This window comes from Etheostoma cragini, chromosome 19, assembly GCF_013103735.1.
Source record: "Etheostoma cragini isolate CJK2018 chromosome 19, CSU_Ecrag_1.0, whole genome shotgun sequence".
Lineage (NCBI taxonomy): Eukaryota > Metazoa > Chordata > Actinopteri > Perciformes > Percidae > Etheostoma > Etheostoma cragini.
In genome coordinates, this window is record NC_048425.1 from 10,989,771 (window position 1) to 10,996,490 (window position 6,720).

At 41.5% G+C, this 6,720-nt stretch overlaps 1 protein-coding gene and 1 long non-coding RNA gene across 2 annotated transcripts in view; one reads left to right on the plus strand and one right to left on the minus strand.

Moving 5' to 3' along the window:
- The window catches only part of LOC117934912, a 13,254-nt gene extending 12,860 nt beyond the window's left edge, over positions 1-394 (plus strand). Inside the window, exon 3 of the long non-coding RNA XR_004654613.1 lies at positions 383-394. This is a non-coding gene — a long non-coding RNA (uncharacterized LOC117934912). The remainder of the gene's footprint in view (positions 1-382) is intronic.
- The window catches only part of fgf11a (fibroblast growth factor 11a), a 100,823-nt gene that overhangs the window by 70,546 nt on the left and 23,557 nt on the right, over positions 1-6,720 (minus strand). The window lies entirely within an intron of this gene.

Here is a 6,720-nt window from a genome sequence, read left to right on the forward strand (position 1 = left end):
ACACACACACACACACACACACACACACACGCACACACACACAGTACATCCTACTCCCACTATGTTCACGTCGCCAGCTCTGCAATCAACCGAAATGCCACGCAGTTCACCAAATGTTACTCGTAATTATTTCCCTGATCTGATCAAAGCAGCTGTTCCCCATCCAGTACAATCGCTCTTTGATTGGCGACACCAAACGGCGACGACTCAACACCAACCAGCTGGCCAAAGTAGCCGCCGGTCCATTGTTCGTGCGGTGCATTTGTCAGCTGGAAACTGAACGTAGTGAGACGGGGTTATCCGTCTCACTACGTATAGCGGATTTCAGTTTTTACTTTTTATTTTGTTTAAACCGGCTGAGGCTAATCAGAGCAAACAAGAGGAAACACAAGCACACACACACACACACACACACAAACACACAGGTTTTACAGTTAGCTACCGTGCCTGCAGGTGTAATTTACTGCACCGAGATAATAGAAAAGGTGAAGCGACAGGACGCTCTCTTTGCTGCTCTTCCTCTCTTTATAATTTCCTCTTTGTTCACCTGCTTATCTACCTCCTCCTTTTTCTCTTGCACCGTTCTCGAGGTTCTGAGGGATTCAATTTCCCTCCAGCTAGTAAACCACACTGTAATTATTCAAGCTGCTTTATTGAACCGGACGGGGATAATTCCCTTTATGCGTATCCCGTTAAAACGAATGCGGGAAACCCCATCATCTCCAGCCAGGCCCGGTGATCTCTTCCTACATTCGTCGTTTTTTTTCTTCTTCTTCTTCTCCCAGTCTTCCCTTTAGTACCTCTCTTCTTTTTTTTCTGTCAGCGGGTCAGCTTGTCCGGCTCACTGCTAGTGACTCTATATCTATTGCCGTGGTGCATCTTCATTACGCTACAACAGAACAGGCCTGCCTGTGTGTGGTGTTGTCCAACGGAGGACGAAGGTACAGTTACTGAGTACGTTGACTGAAGAAGGATAAGTGGAGTCCATTTGTGTGAGTGATTTGCAGAGATGTTCACATGAAGGACAAGATTTAGACATGCACTACACTGCAGGGAGCACTGAAAATAACACACACGCATGCACAAACTGAATGTGAACCTCAAAACTAACTAGATGACTAGTTTTGGCCCCAGTGGAGTTCTTAAGAATGTTTTGTCTAATCATTTTCATTGTTATTTATTCATTTATCATCTGCTTTTCCAATGTTATAGTAACAGATATGTTAATAATAATGGCCCAACATGATGTGAAATTGGATTTTTTTTTCATGTGTTTTTCTATTTTCTACAGCGAGGACCCCTAAACCGCGTGCCAAATAGGTGCACCTGAGTCTTCTACAAATCTAGGGAAAACTCTGCACATATAAGTAAAAACATTTTTTTTTTAAATAAATAAAACCAGTCGAGCATGCACACACTTCCTTGCTTCTGTGATGAAGTGAAGTTTGACAATCAACTACACTCCCCATCAACATTGCTCTACATAAAGTCTGAGCGGGCTGGCTCAGGCAGTTAGACACAGGCCAGTGCACACATCTGACAGGAGTCAAGAGGTTTCAAATAAATAAATCCAAATCATTTTTGTGACATTTTACTGTACAACCTTCTCACTAAATCTAAATCTAGGGAAATAAATGTAATGCATAGCAAATACTGCTGTCAAAAGCCGCTGCAGTGACATTTAAGTACCAATATGACAGATTATTTTGAATGGAGAAAGCAGTGTAACACTGTCTAAAAGAAAGCATCGATTATGGGTCGTTTGTAGGCTCACTGCGAGGATGTGAGTTTGGTTATAGTCCTTCAAAGTTAGTCCGCCTTAAAAAGCATTCCATTAGCCCCGTTTAACATGCAGGCCTTTCTGACAGCTAGAGTAATGTGTTTCACTGCCAGGGAGGAAATAATCAGCTGTCAAGAAGCGAAAAGAAATGAATGGTGTCACCCGGTGTTACCGTGAGGGGCTTAAAAACAGTAGTGCTTCAACATCCTGACAGGGGAGTTTCTTGAGTGTGTGACTGATATGTGGGGTTCACATTCTGCCACGGGAGTGTTTTACGTGTCATATAGAGCCCGGCCGATATATCAGTGGGCCGATATTAGGCATTTCCCAAACTAACGATAGTGGCATTCACAATGATTCAAATTGTTACTTTTTTTATATTCATTTATTTGAATAATTTATCATGACAAATAAATGACGATGATGATAAATTCATGTTTAAAAAATGAAATAAAAATGGACAACACACCCTTCTGCCATGTTGTGAGTGTTGGTGTTGCATAGTTTGTCCAACAGTGGGCGCTCTACAAATTCCCAGTTGGCAACACTCTTTTATTTTTGTTTTTTTATTGTGTTTTTGTTTAAAGAACATCAGTTGCATATCTTAAGTTTGTATTTTTATACATTTTATTTACCAGAACTAGGCATGTTTTGGTATGAACATTTTATCTCATGGTTCTAGTGACCAGATTTATCACGTTTTTGGAATTATCATAGTATTTTTAAAAGTGTGCCAAGTACGTTCATGAAGCACTGCTATGCCTACACAAGCTGCCAATGTTTCAACAAGTGTAAAAGTGTTTATTATATTACAAAAATATAGGCAATAAGCTTGTAACCAGAGAACTTTGAGATCCAGAAGATTTATTTACAACTCCAACACGAAGTTAACTATGAAGTTGTCTCTGACGTTACATGTGAAGTTGGATGTGGTTCTGAAATAGAAGCAAATAATAATTTAACTTACTATGAATATTATTGACCAAACTAAATGTTAAACCACCAGCTTATTACAAGAAACAATACTAAGAGTTACATTCATTTATTTCTTCTTTAAATCAATTCAAAATATTGGGGGAAAAAAAGCTGATCAAGACATCCCCAACTTTACAATGAATAATAAATACCATTTTACTAAACTACAAGTGCTTCACTGAGCCCAGTGGAAAATCCTTCTTCCTTTTTACCCATTTCTACAGTCAGAGGTTAAGGCCACATGCAGAGAGCATGATGGGAGTGGCAGCATGTTGCTGCCTTTGTGGACACTTGAGAAGAGCAGATGCTTCCCAACAGTGTGACTTAACTGGGGCTTACTTGAGATCATCTTCCAAAATCCTCGAGAGCCTGAGAGTCTTTAGTGGCCGACTAAACAGCTGTTTAAGGAGGAGTATGCAAAGAACTTGGCAACCAACGCCAACATATAAAGCCATAATTACTGTGAAGCAACAGGCAAAACAGGACTAAATGCTCCCTTCTGAGGCCCTGGGAGATTTACTGTGTACATAAATGTTGGCTTGTAGAAGGGCAGAGAGGAGAGGGGTGAGGAGAGGGGGCAGGGAAGGAGAGGCAGGTTTTCAATAAGGTGATCAGCTTTCCCATTTTCACTCACTTTGGTTTAATTGGAGGGAAGGTGAGGCAAATCCTCAGCCATTTTGTCCATCTAATTGCTGCGGGTGGGGGAGTAGGGTGTTTGTAATTTAGGTTGAGAAAAAGCCCCTTTAGGGTGAAGGAGGATTTGATAGAGTGGCTGGGGAAGGAAAAAACTCCAAAGCTCCAAAACCACCTAGCACTCACCTAATCAAGCGTGTGCCCCATGTATGAAGGCTCCGTCCTCACCGCAGTGTACCGGGTTCCAACGTGCGACACTTTGAATGTTGTCTGCCCCTCTCTCTTTCTCCCCTTTCTCATCTACAGCTGTTCTATCAATTAAAGGGGAAAAAGCCCCAAATAAAACACCTAGCAAACAGCTGGTGTGTCATGGAGGTAGAGTGAAGATCCTGATGTACAAAAAATGGCTTATAATAAGATAATAAATAACAAGAAGGTTAAATAATTGATAATACTGATGCTTAAGTGAAAGTGATTCCTTAGTCCCACGGCTTCTATTCCAAAATATATTGTAGCTTGAGCACAAACAAGTCCAATAACCGTAACATAGCTGTCATCTGGCTGCCTGACCACCTCGCTATCACAGCAAACACTACATCAACCGATTTGACTACATTTTGAAACAGAGATGGAAGGGCATTCATTTCCTTTAATGGCCACCTCAATACCTCAGCCTGACACTGCCAGACTAAATCAAAAGCGTGAGTTAGTCTGGAACCTCTGAGATCACTTTCAATTTCCAAGAGGTGTTACAACCAATCAGAGCAACAAAACATGTGACACAGCCCTGATGACGGACAAATATGAAAAGACTACAGCATGCAGTGATGCGATGGTGATGCAGCGATATGCCTGTGAACGAGTGTTGCCATTTATGCCATCAGAATGCCAGTAAAAAAGCACTTCAGCAGAAAGTTCCACATCAGCTGCCGCCATCTTGGTTGTTTAAAAAAAAAAAAAAAAAAACTGCCTTTAAAGGTGCTCCTCTTTACTACGCTACGTTTATGCTCGCTATAGTGTCCCCAACGCAAAGGTGCACATGCCAACAATGGTCTGCAACCCGGCTCCAATGAAATAAACAGTTGTGATTGGCTCGACCTGGACGCTACGTTATGAATCTTACTACGCCAAAGGCATGACTTGCCCTACTCTGCCTCACAACTCAATCCAGGTTGGGTGGAAATTTGTCTGAATGGGAAGGGGGACTGGACGTATTTGCCATAGGAAGTAAAACATTAAATCTGCAAGCAGCATTGTACGGGCCCTCGCTCCTCTGCGCGTGTCAGGGTTACTTGCGAACACCACACCTGGCGACTGTGCATTTACGCGGCCCTCAGGTACTACAAATCGTCAATGAAAAGGGAACTCTCTGTTGAATTCAATGATACCTCACACAATGGTATACAAGAAACAGGTCATTATTTATTAAAGGAGGCGTGGTTTAGGCATATGTGGTGGGGCAAATTGCACCAATGAAAAGGGAACTGTATGCTGAGTTCAAGGATACCTCACACAAGACTCTACCTTAAATGGGTCACCAGTTAGGAAAGGGGGCGTGGCCTGAGCACTGAGTTAATATTGGCCTGTATATGTCCACAGGCCTGGACTCTTGTTTATTGTGGGAAATTTCAAGCAGATATGAAAATGTATACTAAAGTTACAACAACTTCTTCCTTCATTGATAAATGCTTAAAATGGCCGCCAGGCCAACATCGTTGGACAAAAAGTTTTTCTTTTAACAACTTTTCATCCTTACGGTCTTTAGATGACACAGACCAAATTTGAAGTTGATGGGATGAAATCTCTAGGAGGAGTTTGTTAAAGCACGACATGCGGAAAGGGCCAAAATTGCACTAATTTCAAACTTTCAATTCAAAATGACGGACTTCCTGTTGGGTTTAGAGTATGGCTCCCATTACGCTTTTGTATGTCTTGATATGTTACATGTGTTTACCAAGTTTCGTTAGTCTACATTAAACACAGTGCAGGGGCTCGATTTTTAAAGTTTTGAAAGTGGCGCTAAACCCTTAAAATACGTACATTTTCACCCGAATTGATGTGACAGCCAAATTTGGTAAGGTTTTGAGTAAGTAAGCCCCTCAAAAAGGTGATTAATTTGCCAGATAAAGAAAAATATAAATTCCTTCAGTTTCAATAAGGCTTTCTCTGTTGTCGGGCCCTAGTGAGCTCACAGATTTGTGTAGAATTATGTCCTAATTCTAGGCTATGGAAACCTAGCATCCCAGTCGCTAATTTTACCTGACATGTTTCTTGCCTCATATATTAAATATCTTATCAATTGGATAAGTTTCACAAAACCAGCATCCATACATGTACTGGCACACAGAACAGGAACAATCATTATCTAATGATTATTATATGCTTATGCTATACGGACTGTTCTGACAAATAAATAGGTGCATGAATACTCATTTCAGTATTTAGCATTATCAGTGTATATTTGCTCATTTGACTCTGTCTGGCACAGGGCAAGAGGACTCTGGCAGTGTTCTACATAAAGTACTTCTGTTTTTGGATCGATTACAATACCACAGCAAAAAGCCTGTTTAGATGTATAAATCCAGACAAACATCATTTGAGTCCACAAAGTCAGTGTCAGTGGACAACCCCCCAGGCTGAACATCATGTTGACATTACAGATTACAGCATGGGCGCTGTAGCTTCAGGCTTCCACAGAGTAGCTGCTTAAGTGTTCAAAGCTATGAGTTAAAACCGGAGTATTCTTAAATTGAATGCCAATCCCGGTTTGAATGGATTCCACTGACCAAAATAAAACGTCAGCGTGAGAAGCCATTTCCACCTCAAGTGTTAAGTCTTATGTGTGTGTCCCTTTCTGAACGACGTCCCATGCATTTTAGTCCACAAAAGCTGATGGCAATTTTCATTTTCAAACACTATGAATCAAGCTAGCTATGGTGTGAGTAGCGGAGTATAAAGCAGCGTATGCAGGATCAATCTCTCTCCATGAGGGGGAATAAATTCACAGCAGTAAACTCTCCGCCTCTTTACTGCCCAGTCAGTGGTTCCCTGAGTGACACACTGCACGCAAACCCCGGTCCTTCACAAAACTTCACCAACCTTTGTAAACTTCACACATGCTCGAATGTAAACTGCAATCACACATGCTTCAACCTCTTATGTCATATCCTTCTGACTTAAGCACTCCCCAGTTCCTTGACTGACATTAATCTAACATTTATACTTCCGCTGAAAGCCCCACATTACACAACACAGCCCTCAGGGTGTGTGTGTGTGTGTGTGTGTGTGTGTGTGTGTGTGTGTGTGTGTGTGTGTGTGTGTGTGTGTGTGTG